This window comes from Phodopus roborovskii, unplaced genomic scaffold (assembly GCF_943737965.1).
Source record: "Phodopus roborovskii unplaced genomic scaffold, PHOROB, whole genome shotgun sequence".
NCBI lineage: Eukaryota > Metazoa > Chordata > Mammalia > Rodentia > Cricetidae > Phodopus > Phodopus roborovskii.
The window spans coordinates 66602-83490 of record NW_026125480.1 but is presented as its reverse complement, the minus strand read 5'-3'; the positions used below and the strand labels follow the sequence as shown (position 1 = coordinate 83490).

Here is a 16889-nt window from a genome sequence, read left to right as displayed (position 1 = left end):
GCACAAATGCTGCTGAATTTTCCAGTCCAACAGAGCCCTTGTTTTATTTTCCATATCTCCTCTGATAAGGAAATTGTGCCTGCCCCGCTGGCATTTATATTTGCCATCATGTCCGTGCTAATTTCCACACAGATCCAGGTCTCAGGCTAACTTGGACATGTATACATATTTGCCACATGCTTTCCACCATTGACAAGATCAGTGTGTATGGAAGGTCACTAAATGAAGAAAATACTATGACGGGTAAAAGGTGAGATGTCTTTTAATTGCACACAATTTTACAAATCTGAATTTGCTACAATAACGAGTAATCTGTGCATTAGGATAATCTCAAGGTTTTCAATCAAAGGGGCCTCATCATTGAACCCCTGAATTGGAATTCCCAAAGTCTATGCATCTAATTGCAATCTGCATATTCTTAGGGGACAATCCTGAAATCTAGTTTTCCACTGTCTCCTGTTTCAGGTTCAATGGGCCAGATGCAGCAGCAACTGATACAAATTATGACTATTAGAAACCACAGCCAGAATTTACCTAAGATTGTACTAACCATAAACTCATGAGTCAACAAATTCCAATGCTGAGAACACCAAAATGTTCCCAAACCACACTTTCTCCTGAGCTGAATATAACTTTCTTCTTGTACTAAAATCTCTGAAAAAATTATTTATCAGTATGGTTTGCTCATAGTATCAATATAATGTTTTGGAATTGGGCTAAATATTTTTCAGTATTTCTCAGTACTTCAGAATAATATTTCAGCATATTTGGGGAGATGTCTAAGGTAACATGAGCATGGACATTGTGTCTATTTCACATATGTTCATTATTTTACAAATAGACTGACCCATGACATTAAGCTGAAAATAGGTCCTTTGTAATGACTTATTATGTTTCATGATGAATTTTAATGGAAGTCTACAAAATTAGGATTGTTTAAATGACTTAACACAAAATAAAATTCAATTTATTTTCTGGGTCATATGGAATGCAATTGTAAGGTACAGCAGGACAGATCACCACAGTGGTGCCTCTTATTAGGCCATGGGTAGCCTTGTTCTGAGGGTCATTGGAGCTTGGTTGAAACGTGGAATTCAGAGCCATATAGGGACACAGCCCAGTTCAGATGATGTCTCTCACTGACCCAGGCTTACCTACTTCAGTGACTGAAATACTTTCTCTCTGATATCTATTTTCTGTTTGTTATACAGAAAGTTTTGAGAGACCGTTTCTTCAGCACATATTTAACAAGACACTTTTCCTGGGGAGATGCAACATATATGTCTATGTACTCACCCCAACAAGAAACTGAAAAGACAACCAAGCCAAACTTGTAGAACCAATGATTTTTTATTTTAGGGTTACATAGAGAAATATGGTGAAGTAGTGGCTTACTGGAGCAGAGGGGACTCAAGGACAAGTTGTAATCATAGAGCTCCAAATCAGTAAGTGGGATAATACAGGACATGTGGAGCACACTGCATGCCAGTGGGCACATCTACAAGTTAAAGAGCATCCTATTTTGGTGGATCATTTTGCCAAATGCTTTTCAAGTAATATGATCTGTCTGAGTTTCTTCATTTGAATTAAGCACACTGAATCCTGTTAGTTTCTGGGGTTCCCTGGAGTTATTTTGAGGTGTACATTTCTAGCCTTAGTCTAGCTCTCATCCAAGACAGACCAACTCGGTCTCCAGGAAACTGGTATATAACAGCTCAACCTTCAGATTTCTGCATTTTGTCTTCATTATAAAGTATTTGGAGTTGCACAAGGATAAATTATTAATGAAAATTGTCCTACATTGTTACATTTTCAGAATCTCTTTCAGTATACACTCTTAATGTATCCTAAGATTTGACCATTACTTAAAAACTTTTACAACTTTCTCATGTTCACAATTTTTCTGTAGCATGAAGCCTGAAGTATTGCTAAGGCAAAGTATGAATGAAGTATATGTCACAATATTTCCTATGGAAACGTTTCTCCCATGTATGAATTTTCAGAGGTTTTTGTAGACCTGAGACACAGAAAAGGTTTTTTTTCATACATTACATTGTAAAGGTTCTCTCCTACACAAACTCTTTGATGTGTTCTCAGGGTGACTTTGTGAGCAAAGATTTCTTGCACTTACTATATTTGTAATTTTTCTCTCCTGTATGAATACTCTAATGTCTTCTAAGAGATGAGGAGCCGATAAAGGATTTTTCACCTTCAGTACATTTGTAGGGTTTCTCTCCTTATGAATTTTCTGATGTTTTCTAAGATTTGAGCAACTGATAAAGGATTTGTAACATTCACTACATGTATAAGGTTTCTCTCCTGTATGAAGTCTCTCATGAGTTCTAAGATGGTCTTTTGTAGTAAAGGATCTGTCACATTCACTACATTTGTAAGGTTTCACTCCTGTATGAATTCTCTGATGAATTCTAAGATGGCCTGTCTGGGTAAAACATGTGTCACATTCACTACATTTGTAAGGTTTCTCTCCTATATGAAGTCTCTGATGAGTTATGAGACTGCTTTTCTGAGTAAAGGATTTGTCACATTCATTACATTTATATGGTTTCTCTCCTGTATGAATTCTGTAGTGAATTCTAAGATGGTCTTTCTTGGTAAAGGATTTGTCACATTCACTACATTTGTAAGGTTTCTCTCCTGTATGAACTCTCTGGTGATTTGTAAGATGGCCTCTTTGGGTAAAGCATTTCTCACATTCACTACATTTGTAAGGTTTCTCTCCTATATGAATCCTCGCATGAGTTCTAAGACTGCTTCTCTGTGTAAAGGATTTGTTGCATTCATTACATTTATAAGGTTTCTCTACTGTATGAAGTCTCTCGTGAGTATTAAGGTGGTCCTTTGTGATAAGAGATTTGTCACTTTCACTATATTGGTAAATATTCTCTCCAGAATGCACTTTGCAATGCCTTTTAAATTCTGACGTATGATAAAACCACTTAGGACACTCCGTACATTTGTAGGGTTTTTCTCCACAATGGAACTTGCAATGTACTTTGACTTGTGATAAACGCAGAAAAGATTTACTACATTTTGTACATTTAAAGTGTTTCTGTCTGGTATGAACTCTCTGATGTCTCCTAAGACTTGAGTCTGTCTTGAAGCTTTTCCCACATTTCCAGCTTTGGTGAGGTTTTTCCCATTATTGGGTCTTTTCAGCGTGAATTCATGTTTAGAGTCAAAAGATTTATCATGCTCTGTATTTTGGGGTTTTTTCCTTACTGTGTAGACTCTTTGATTCCGACTAATTATGGAGCACATATTTAAACAGTTTATACAGCCCTTACCTTTGCAAGAGTCTTCTCCAATGTTTCTATTTTTATGTCTGTTTAATGATTCAACAGAAGCATCTCTGTGGTTATCAAATACGTACTCGTTGCAGACTTCTGGACTATCTCTAGTATTATATGTATATTGGGAGCATTCATGAGTTATTTTACAAGGCGCATTACATTTATAAGGCTTCACTTGGGTAAATGCATGCTGCTGGACACTATGCGTTGAGCTTTGATCCAAGACTTTCTCATAATTATAACATATGCAACGATTCCCTGGAAAATTAGCACAATGAGAGAAAACAAGGATTAATGCATGAGTAAGAGATTTAATAACTGATTTGCCTAAGTTTTCTAAGAAATATAAACCAGCAATTCTTGGGGTTAGAACTCTCATCCCAGGTCTTTTCTGATTTACATCACTAAAGGATGCTCAGAAGAACCCGAACTCTGATCTTTTATCAAACCACAAGGACCGAAAGTAGCCTTCTCATTTCTACCTATACTTTGTACCTTGCAAAAGATATCCCAAACAGATGATCATGCAATAATTAGAGGAGCTACCTGGAGAATCACATGAACAAAGTTCATCTATCTTCTTGTAAATGGTTTGAGACACAGCCACACTGGGTAGGTTTGGTCAGCTAAGAACTCATTATGTAACCCAAGTTGTAATGGAACTTAACATATTCTCTTGCTTCAGCATCACTACTGCTAGGATTAAAATCATACAGTCTCAGGCTTATATAAAGAGAATATATCTCAAAAACTAAGAAAATAAACCAACCAACCAACAAAATGCTCTCTACCAACAGCTCTTTTTTATTTAAAACCTCCTAAACTTGAAAAATCAGAAACAGGTGAATAGTTTAATCAGTGTAAAATCAAAATATTCCAATTATTATGTGTAATGCACTATATTTCCGTGCTCTGAATATTTAATTTTTTTTTGATTTTGATGTTTCTTTAAAAGTAGATAGGAACACTGGGGAGATTACACAGAATATAGCATTGCTCACACCTCTAGGGAATAATGTGAAGTAGGCACAGTGAAAGACTTAATAACCAGAATTTCTGTTATTTTCTGGGAGTGTCTAGATAGACTCCATATATACAAAAGAGGTAAATAAAGAAGACAAATCAGGAATTCTAGAGAAGGGCATTCTTACCTACAAAGACTAGATTGTTGTAATTCTCCAACATCACATCCATGTACAAAGCCCTCTGAGCACAGTCTAGACATTCCCACTCCTCCTGTGAGAGGTCCACAGCCACATCCCTGAATGTTACCAGATTCTGCAATGGAAAAGTTATATACCATGTGCTGCTGGACAAAATGCATTCCTAGGTAAAAGAGGTTAAAGAACTAGAGACACTTCTGTGACACAGATGAGGAATGGCATTTGTTCAAAGACTAAGTTTTTCAATAGGTCTACAGAACTGTGTGAGATGTTATTCACTGCTATTCTTTCATAGACAAGGTATAGACTGGCAATGCGTGCATTCTTTTTGTTTGTTTTTGTTTCTCAAAACAGGGTTCCCCTGTGTAGTTTTGGCTATCCTGGATTTCACTCTGTAGACCAGGCTGGCCTCAAACTCACAGAGTTCACCTCCTGAGTTTTTGTATTAAAGACATGGGCCACCACTGCCTGGCTTCCATTCTTCCATTACTAAGGTCTCCTGCTTTCATGAATTTTCTGAAGTTTCCTAAGATCTGAGCAGCAGAAAAGAGATTTGCCACAATTACTACATTTGAAAATGAGCTCTGCTGTTTGGATTCTGTAATGACTCTTATAGTCATTTAAAATGTAATTTGGTTCCCAGCACCCTTGTGGCACTACACAATAGAATTTAACCCCAATTCCATGGGATCCCATGTTCATTTCTGAACTCTACAGAGGAGGCATATGTAGCACACATCCACATGTTCATGCAAAAAATACCCACATAAATAAAATAAAACTGTAAAACTGATAGTTATAATAATAGATGGTTCTCAAAGTAGTCATTGTTTATATAGTATTTTCTGTCACTATAAAAAAAAATGACAAGTCTCACAGTCAGCAAACTTTTGGGGAACATAACACAATTATGAGGTCTGCATCCAGGAACTTGCCTTTACAAAGTATATATTAATATCAAATAGAATCCCTGGGTCAATAAAAGATGTTCAAGTTATGATGAGCAAAACTGAACTGTACTTCCCAAATTCTACAACTGTCAACCTTGCTCAATGACAGACACTGCATCGGTCCTATCTGCACCTGGGCCACACCATACTGTATTCTAACATGTTCAGTTGAGATCCTGAGTCCTAGATGCAGTACTGCACCCTTTCTAAAACAAAGGTATAGAACATGGAATGCAGAATTCAGAATCTGAGTTTCTGCTTTAAACAGTAAGGAGTGGAACATCCGTGTGTACATCCAACATTGCAAACAACACATACACTCAAATACTTTTTTCTTGGAGGGGGGGGGGTGAAGGTTGAGACAGGGTTTCTCTGTGCAGCTTTGGAGTCTGTCCTGGAACTCACTTTGTAGATGTGGCTGGCCTCAAACCCACTGAAATCCACCTGCCTCTGCCTCCCAAGTGTTAGGATTAAAAGTGGCACCAAAAAGGTTTTGGTACCAAGCTCAAGGATGCAGGGGCATAATCCATCATGCAGTGTGCATAAAATCATGCAGAAGAACACTCATACCCTTAAACAATATGTTATTGCAAAAAGAGAAATAGAGGACAACACAGAAGCATTGACAGAAGAGAAAAAGAGCAGAGTTTCACACAGCCACACTTCTTTTATTCTCTATAATTTTTCATGATTGTGATCATGATACATGTAAAATTATATGGGCTGATTTTTAGAATTGCACCTATTTTGGTACTAAATGTGGTATAGTCTGATTAGGAAAAAAAAGAAACAAATAAAAATCTGTCCATCTCTACAACTCTTCAGAATCTCTCCCTAAGTAATATGTAGCCTCAGAGAGAGAGAAAAAAAAACCCAAACAAACAAACAAAACAAAACAAAATAGGGTGGAGGGAGCCTTATACCTCCAAAAGAAAAGAAGAATAAAGTGATTATGTGGGCAATTCTTTATGCTTCAAAATTGATGCTTACGCACAGCACCAATTCAATCCTCTTCAGAAAATCTTACTAGTATATTCCACATGATACAATACAAAGCTGGAAACATTGGTGCTTATGCCCTTATGAAAAATAAAGCAAAAGAGAATCAGAAAATAATCAGTCTATTGACAACTTACAACTGAGCATTAAGAATGATATGACCAGGACTTTTCTGATGAAAAGATTAGGTGTGGGAACACACCCAGAATCACTGTGTAATATTAAATGTCAAAGGGAGAGACTATTATACTACAATTTGCAAGTGCTCACTGACACATCAATTTTATGGAAACAGCAAGCCAATGCTTCCTTCCATCAACTGTATTCTCTAGAATGCTGTTACATTTATTATTGAGATCCAAGACAGTGAATCTCTTCTAATTCTACTTTTTCACAAATTGCTCAGTGGTGTCATTGAAAAACTCCATGTATTTTCATAACCACATTATTGGACCTTGTTCTGGAAACCAGAAATGAAATTTACATAATACATGAGAACAGCCTTCTGCACTAATATAAAGGGACACAAGTTCATCTGATGTAGATATTGGCCTTCAATATATTTCTTTGAGTACCATTTGCAATAGTCTTTTAAAAAAAATACAGGTCTTAAGTCTGAAAATTTATGTCCTTGAAGTAAAACATGGAATGAAAATATAACAGGAAAGGCTGTGCTATGTATGTGAAAGATCTACTTTTGATTATCAGAAATGAAAGAGAAGATAAATTAAACACTTTAGATAACATCACTAGAGGTAGAGAATTAGTCTTAAATGATTTCAATAATAAAAATAAATTTCAAAGAAATATAAACATGATACTGACCTGGGAAGCCAGAGGAGCATTCATTCTTCTTATTCTCTGTGTTTCTGTGTCTGGAAAAAAGACTGGAATTCTTGTTGAAAGTTCACATTGAGGTCTCAAAAAATACAAAGCTAGAAGAAGTAATACAATTTTGTTATGAGCAATGCCAAAGCACATAAAAAGACCCCAAAAACCAACATGATACCAGAAATCTTGTCAACATTCCTACAGATAGGACAGCATAGAAGGATATATTTAGAGTGGAAGCTAAGCCAGACTTCACAGTTGTGTGAGAAAGCAAAAACCAAACACCAGGCCAATTTGGTCACGTGTTATGCAAAGAGTGCTTTCCACAGAAAAGGGAGACAAAAGACAATTGAAGTCAATTTTTCTCATACATTTCAGTGATAAGATTAAACAGATACTAACCTATAGAGTATATTATAATTGTAAAAAAGTGTAGCCTGATATCTTCTCACAGTTTGTATGCATACTACACTTTTCCTGACTCAAGGGTATAATATTGAGCACCACATATGTAAAAACACATTTCTGGATGCTGTATTTACATCCTAGCCTGCATAAACCCCAGATGGAAAATTAATTGGAGAAAACAGTTAATGTTTATAACTATAACTGTAAAGCTTGCTAAAATATATTTCCTGATGCAATGAAATCTGAAGTGGCTCTTTATGTGACTAACATCTAAAGGATGCTGTGGGAAAGGTCACTTTCTTGACTAGGCAAATGGGAAGTCAGAAAGCATGGTTGAATTTAAATTCCAAGAGCTTTGTATTTGCCAAAATAGCAAAGAGAACCACGTCTGCAGACAACATAATGCAAATTCTCTTATCCTGGCAATGTTAAGATGATTGCAAAAATAAGGACACATTCATACGATCTAAAATTTACCTAAAGGATTAAAATATCTACAGCAAACTATCAGACTGCATATCCTGATGAGCAGCAGTAGAAAGCTGATCATACTTTTGGTTCTGTTCCAGCTTGTTTCATACCTCTGAATCTCCTCTAATCTGCTAAATTCCAGGATTACCTGGATGCCTACTAGATCCCAAAGCTGAATGGTGACTTTCCCCCAGGCTGCCAATGGAACCCAGTTGCTGTGATATAAGATGTTTGTTCATGTTCCCATGGTACTCAGGTGTGATGAAATCAGAGCACAGGCACAGCTGATTTGGTTTCCATATTTGTCACGTCATTACACAACTAGTTCCATGGAAGCTGTATCTACATGCAATAAACCTTCACAGGAATAAGCCAGATCAAACCAGAAAAGTGAAAAAGATCATCACACCACTACCTGGGATATTATAGGCAACTACTGGCCTTGGAAGAGGCAGAAGCAGATTTCCTCAGAGGTCTGGCTCTTGTGCATAGAGCTAAGCTGGCATGGATTCAGTACATTCCAAAGAACATGAATATGAGATGTGATGAAGTATTATGGGAGTGGTTAATTAGACCTGAGGGACTGGGGGTGATTATGATCAAACACATGATACATACATGATTGAAATTCCCAAAACAATAAAACTAATATGTATCACTGACCGAACATTAATTTCTTCAGTTTGGCCATTTGAAATCACATATCTACACTCCACACTTCACTCTCACACTAGCAGCAACACCTCCATGTTCTTTCCGGTCCTGAATCCTTATGTAACATCTCTACTTCATTTACTGTTTCTCTTTCTTAAGACTTCAGTATTTTAACTTTGTGTGCATGGGTTTTTTTCCTGTGGGTAGATCTGTTCACTTCATGTATGAAGTGCCCGTAGTGGTCATAAGAGGACACTAGAGCCGTTGGAACCTGAGGTGAGTCACCATGCATGGACAGGGGACTAAACCTGGAAATTGCAAGAGTAACAAGTGCTCTTATCTGTTGAGCCACCTCTCCAGGACTTTGTTTATTGTTCCTTAATTAGCTATTGTGGAGACTTAAATCAACGTACAGTGGAGACTTAAATCTGTGAACAGTGAGACAGAATTCATGGAATACTGAGGGTACTTCCGTAGAGTACCAGGGTGAATGTCAACTCATGAAAAACAGTGACACTGAAATGGGATGACAAAGACACACTGAGAAGTTTTGGCATCAGTAGGTGCTGATTGTAAAAGATAACTGTCCATAACAATGTGGCTGAGGGCTTACAAGCATAAAAATAAGTAAAAATAAGTAGTAGTGGCTCCCACCTGTAATCCCAGCACCTGGGAGGCACAGGCAGGTGGATCTTTGTGACTTTGGGGCTAGCCTGGTATATAACGCTAGTTCCAGGTCAGCCAGGGCTACACAGGGAAACCCAACCTTGGAAAACACACACACACACACACACACACGAAACTAAAATTCATTAAATAAATGGAGGATGACACTGGAAGATGGGAAAAACAGACTTGAAGTGGAATGGAATACATTATTGTGAAAATGACAGTACTAAAAGATATATATGATTAACACCACGAAAATCAAACTACCTATGATTATCTTCACAGGTACAGAAAAGAAACTTCTACAAATTTATATTATTTACAAATTATGAAATTACAAAGACCCTAACAGTGCAGAGAAAGTCCAGACCCACAGAGCAAAGCTTGAGTTATCCCGGCTGTGATTTCAGCAGACACTGTAGACCCATAAAAACAACCATGGTAGTGGCAGAAAAATTAACACCTAAAGTAGTAAGAGCAGCAGATCCAGAGCAACCTTACCTGCTGTGTGTGACCAACTGAATTTCACCAATACTCCAAAAATTTAAGTTACACACTATCAACCAGTCTTGTACAGAAAGGTAAATATAGACAAATGAAAATAGGTAAAAAGCAATGAATTAGTGAAATTTGACTGTGTACAACTGAAAAAATTGCATAGAAATGGTAATATCTGAAAGTATGAAAAAAATAGCCTACAGAATGGAAAAATTTATTAGCTACTATATAAAAGTACAATATATAAAAGAACCAGATTTTAACAAAAAGCTAAAAAACTCAAAACAAGTATTATAATCAAGAAATAAACCCCCCAAAATGACAATGCACAAAAGCCTAAATATAAACAGCACATGCTACACACATGTAGTCATGAAGAAAATGTTCATCTAATGTAGACTGAGATCTCTCTGTCCAGTCAGTGTCTACACTCAAAGTCCTAAACAATTAGAAACACTGAAGACAATACAGCAAGAAGAACACAGAGACAGACTCAGTGTGAATCTACATCACTGCAGCCACCAAGTAAGACAGTGTACAGTTTAATGAAGAACCAACCAACCAAACAAACAAACAAAAAAAAGAAAACCTAGAGAAGGTACTACTCAAGTATATAAAGAAATGAAATACACTGCAAGCTATCAATGAATTAGAACCAAACTAAGAAAAAGGAAAATATAAGAAAAATATTAACTAAAGAGTACGAGTTTCTATTTTTCTTCAATGATTTCTTGAAATGCATATATTTAATATGACCCAAACCAAACATAAAAACAAGATACAGCTTCAAAAGAAAAGAAGACACCCTAAAATCAAAATATATACTTTCTATAAAAGTGTTTGCTTCAATTGCAAGGCTACAATGGGCTAAGAATGAAGGAACTGAAGGAGCTTTTTAAAAGATTTTCTGTGAAGAGGGTTGGCCATAATTATGGGAGGTAACAGGAAAAGCCGAATTGATAAATATGAAGACCACCAATAACAAAACGAACAAATGGCACATTTCCCGAAAGCTATGCGATCAACATGAATGTAGTTTATAAAACTGTTACCAACTACATACATAAATCATACAACAACAAAATTGCAGGAAGCAGATAGACAGTGATTCAGGGAAGCTTCAGTGTCTACCTTTAAAACAGATGACCATGACCAGCAAGCACAGGAAACCAATAATGACTAGCAGGCTTCAGGGAATCATCCACACAACTGAAGATGCCCAGTCTTCTCAAACATGCTACACTGTCGCCCTGTCTTAAAAATATAGTAAGTATTCAAACCTAGTAAAGATCATTGTTTAAATGTCTCTTCTTCGAGAACCTTGAATGTTGACATCGGTAGATAGAAAACAGAACCCCACCCCAAAAAATGTGAATACGGACTCACTGACAGCACATTCTCATTCAGACACATAAAGAAATGTAACAGGATGTTTATGTTCTAGAAAGAGGCTAAGTAATTTGTACCAAGATCTTACAGACATTCTTTTACATAGAGAAAAATCTTCCCCAAATTTATAAAATTGTGAGAAACCACGATGACTTCAAAAATCATGAAAGGTCAAATGCAATTTCAAAATATATGAAAGATGCAGCAGGCTCAGCTGTTGAGTGATGAAGACAGACCACAAGATACCAAAGAGAAGCAATGTGGATGGAGTTCAATACTTGCCAGACCTATTAAGTAAATCTTATCAAACTCCTGCTGGCATTATTTTAGAAAATAGAGATAGTCACCCTAAAAGACACAGAACCTGAAGGAACTAAAAGATGCTCCAAAAAACTCTCTGCATGCAGAACAAACCAAGAGGCTTCAATGGTTCTAAGTACATTATTAAAATTATAGTAATGGAACCACTTAATATTGGTGTAAAACCACAACTATTGATGGGAATGAGAGATGGACAGCATCCTTCCCATGAAAAGCCAAAAAAAAAAAAATCTGTTTCTGATTATTAATAATTATATACACAGATTTCAATCACCTTCGAAAGAATAATAAAGGGATTATTCTCAGTGGAATTCTCTGTAATCACTTCTTATGAAATAGAATGTGACAACCAATTTCAAGTCCTGTTTCTACTGTCACTTGAACCTTTCTGCATCCCTTCACCCCTTCCTCATATCCCTGTAGCATACATACCTGGATCTTTTGTTACTGTCTGCTCTTCACCATCCAGGGCTCTTGGTTCTGCTTCACAGGTGAGGAGGACTGGCTGAGCAATGTGAGACCTGCATAGGACAAAGAGAGTCTTCAGAAAGCACCTAGACATTTTTACAGAACAAAAATGAAAGACGCTAACACCAGCTCAAAAGATAAACATGAAGGAGAGAGGAAATGTCAAGAAAAATGTCTCTCTGGGGATTTCACTTCACTCTGTAAGATGTGAGACTCATTCACACACAGCTCACACAATATGCAGAGCAGTTCTCCCAGGAACCCTGAGCAGGAACTAGGGAGACCAAAAGGAAACTGTTCACACCCTCAGAATCCAGACTGGTGTACTTTGATAGATCTCTACAAAAAGCCCTGTGAGCAAGGTCAAGGCATTCCCACTCCCACAAGACCTCAACAGCATGAACGTCAACAAATCCTCAAATAAAAAACGACAGTTTGGCCATGTGTGTAATTGGTAGAGCGCTTTTCTTCAACCGAAGAGACATTTTCCTGATACAGGTGAGTGCTCATAACTATGCAAATGATGCTTCCTAAAAATTTGATTCAACCTATGACTAAGTGGCCTGACACAGCAGCCATGTTGGTCTTGCTTAGACAGAGATGTAACTTAAGAATACAGTATATGAAGGCACATACTCCACATCGGAAATTAATGGTGAGTAAAAGGTTTGCTAAATGTTTACAACCGTATGTGTGGGACTCCACAAAATGTATTTTTTGTTTAAACATATCTGTACTGATTCCTCATGTGATCTGGGGACCCCTACTCTTGGGAGACAATGACCATTTTCTTGAATGAGAAAGTAGTAAAACCAGATAGTTAGAAAGCAGGGATGAATTTAAATTCAAGGAGCTTTGGAATTGTCACAATGGCAACCAACCGGGTTTGCAAAAAACAGACCATGCAAATGCTCTACTAGATTATTTTAAGAACCATTTTATGACAGAATAGTCTGGCAAAAAAAAAAAAATCACAGTAAGACACACTCAATGGTATCTAGAACTTACCGACAATGGAAAAATATAAACGACAGACTTTTTTTTTAAAGCTATGTCTGTCTGTTACGGATAAAGCGGTGGAAAACTGGGTACCTCTGGCGGCCAGGCCCTGGCTGCTAAGAGAACACGCCATGTGCGACGGGTGTGGGTTGAGAGGTTTATTAGGGGAGGAGGATGAGCAAAAAAAATCTAAATGACATCTCAGAGTGGGATGATGAGAGACGGAGACGGAGAACGGGTAAGAGCAAACCAGGAGCAAGACAGAGAACCCTGACAGACGAGCACTTAAGGGCTGCGCCTGACGCCCAGCTTGTGGGGACGGAAACGACCGCACCTGGCTGCAGGTGATGACCTGAGCCGCCGCCTCCGGCACCGCCACGGGCGGCCTGGAGCTGCCGGTGTCTTCTGAGCAGCCTGAGCGAGCACAGCCCGGTCCCCTCCCTCCTGGGTCCCAGCCCCGCAGCTCCTCTCACCTGGGAGGTTCCAGGGCCGCCGGGCTGCGGTTCCAGCCACTGCGCTGCTGACTGTGACTTTCCCAGGCCGCCCCGCGCGGAGACTGCGGCTCCGGAGTTTTCAGGTCCCCGCGGCACCCGCCGTGTCCTCCGCACCCGGGTCCCGAATCGTGGCCCCCCCGGAGGCCAACAGGGAATGGAGGAACTTCCGGTCCCGTCAGCCTGGTTCCTGGAGCGGCTCCTCCAGGCCCCGCCCACTACCCGCAGCTTCCGGTTACGTCTCCTTTAAACCCGCCTACCAAAGGCTTTTTTTTTTTCTTAGTTTACCAGGTCCACACTCCTGTACTTTAAGAAAGGCAGAGCACTATAGAAAGACGCTCTGCGACGGGGTTCAAACAGAGGGTTGTTTTATTATTATTATTATTATTATTTATTATTATTAAAAGGGATGGTAAAAGGAGGAAAGGAAGGGGGAGACAGCTTCTGGACACAGGAACAGCAGGATTGGAAAGAGGAGGAAGGAGGGATAGAGAGAAAGAGAGGAGAGGAAAGACAGGGATGGGAGGTGCTCAGGGCCCTTTTAAAAGGAAACAGTGAATATGCACAGGAGGTGCCCCTAGTGGCTGCAACTGAGGGCCTATCCTGTCAGAACCCCAAGGACAGGCAGTACAGATGCCTGAATACTAACACACCCCGCTGATTTTTGTTTGTGTGTTTGCCTGTAAGTCTCCTAAACTCCAGTGAGCTGGCAGGTGTCCCCGCCCCACTGAGACCGGTCCCTTCAGCACAGCTGCAGCTGTCAGGCTGCACTGGACCCGCTCTGCCTGCACAGACTCCACACACGCTTGCTGCCAGCCTAGACCAGAGCTGCATCCAGGAGGACGCTGCACCCCGGATCTGACCCCACAGTGAGCTCTGAACCCTAAAGACACAAGTTATCCAGCTTAACTTCTCATCTTGGGATACCTGCCTCCTGGGTTAAAAGCACTCGGCAAAAGACAAGAAACACTCAAAATTCTGATGTAAGTCCAATTCCCAACAAAAATTGAAACTAAGATTAAAAAGCAGTCGATTCATATCACGAGCCTATCTGTGATCCCTAGGGAGAGAAAGTGAAAAGATACCCAATACACAGAACTGAACCAGAGTCATGTTCAAGCTGGTCAAACGTGTAAAGCACGGGAATCAACTCAAAGAAGATAGGAGCAAAATGATCCACGGGCAAGAAAACACTAGCAAATGCCTCAAGGATGTGAAACTAGGGTAAGATATGAAAATTGAATTCAATAAGTAGTTAGAAACACGGGGGGGGGGGAATCCAAACTGAAGGAAATAAGAACGCAAACATGCAATGAGCCTAATAATAATTCAAAATGATCGATCAGGTAGGAGACAGAATATCAGGGGCTGAAGACAAGGTAGAGGAGGTGGACAGTTCAGACAAAGAAAATGGTAAATTCAAATAAAAAAATAAAAAAAATGTTCCATGCCAGTAGCACCAGTTAAAAGTAAAAGTGAACTTCCATCTATATGTTCCACACTTATTTCAAATAGTCTCAGTTTTTTTTTTTTTTTTTTTGAGATAACTCACTCTAGAGAACATTACTGGAAAGCTGGATAATCATTTGCATCACTATACAAATGAAATGACATTAAAAATGCCATCTTTATCCTTCCCTCACAGACCTCCACTATTGCTGTCTCTCCAGATACACCAGGCATGCATGTGGTACAAAAACACATGGACAAGCAAAATGCACATAAAAATAAAAAATGAAGGGGATGGGGTGAATTATTAAGGCAAGTGGAACAAGAGAAGGGACAAGGAATTCCAGACAGGTGGACCTACTTATTCCCATTCTCTCTTTCTTTTCCTTCCAGGCTGGCCTCTCACTCCTTCCAGAAATCAGAAAGTCACCCTGGAGAGACAGCACCATGCTTAAGGAGCTTAAGGAGATCTGGAATGAGAAACTCATGGTAGGCTGCATGTAATTAAGTCTGCAAATCCAGAGAAAGAGGATCCCAGAGCAAACTGAATTGCAGGACTACCTACATCAGCAAGCTGTGAGGTGGATTTAGGACTGAATACTCACTCATTTGAATAAGGATGCCCACATAGGATATTGTATTTGAATGTTTGGTCCTCAGTAGAATGAACAGTTTTGGAAGGATAGTAGATATGGCCTTATTGAATAAGGTATGTCACTGAGGGTGGGCTTTGGGGTTTCAATGGCTTGCATCTCTCTCTCTCTCTCTCTCTCTCTCTCTCTCTCTCTCTCTCTCTCTCTCTCTCTCTATCTGCCCTGTGTTTATGGGTCAAAGATAAGCTTCTAGTGACTGCTCTGGGTCTGTGCCCACCTGCCTGCTGCCATGCTGCTTGCCCTGATGATCATGGACTCTAATCCTCTGGGAAGCCTGAATCCCTAAATGAAATACATTCTGTTATAGATGCTTTGATCATGGTGTCTTGTCTTGCAATTGAAAAGTAACTAAGACGGACCCTATGTGGAAGAATGAATAAGAAAGAACATCTTTGTCTTTCTACCCACATTGACACAGATGTACATGTGCCCTCCAAACATACACCTGTACAAAGTTAAACCTATATACACAGATTAATGAACACGATGCCCACACATACATATGAAAAGAAAAATAGAAAAATCCAGGATGGCTTCCAATTCATATTATCAGTGGACACATTGCTGTCTATGCTGGGTGGGAGATACCCATAGCAGGGTATGGAGGATCAGAATCTACCTTTCCAAATTTATCTTTGTGCTCCTAAGCAACTGTGTGCTCTCAGACAGTGTGCACCACTTCTAGTAACACCCAGTCCTTGCATCGTGAAGCCACAGTAGGCAGAGTCATCTCACAGATATCGTGTGCCTTTCTCAAATTCTGCTCATCCTGGTTCTGGTTGGGCCCCATCTTCTTGTAACCCTGAGGAAAGTTGTCACTGGCACACATAAGCTAATATACATGATCTAATAATAAACAAAAATGTGCAATTTGCCAGATTGTTTCTCTAGAAATGAGTCTGGAATATTCTACTGTAAATGTCAAGATTATCCTACTATATGTTACAATTTATGTGAAAAATGCACCAGCATTGGCCCAGCACATCTTACAGGCAGGATATATTATAGGTTGGAGGTTTCCCCATTACTAGGAATCTTCAGTAGGCCACTTTTGTAGATTCCAGTTGAGTTTCTACTACTGCACTCCTTAATAGTCTTGCTTGCATAAGACATAGTTTGTGCAATATTTTTAGATTCTAATTTGTCTATCTTCTTTATACTGATC

At 39.0% G+C, this 16889-nt stretch overlaps 1 pseudogene; it reads right to left on the bottom strand.

The window, feature by feature from the left end:
- Positions 1–1331: 1331 nt before the first annotated feature.
- Positions 1332–13740, bottom strand: LOC127215572 (zinc finger protein 25-like; annotated as a pseudogene).
- Positions 13741–16889: the final 3149 nt, after the last annotated feature.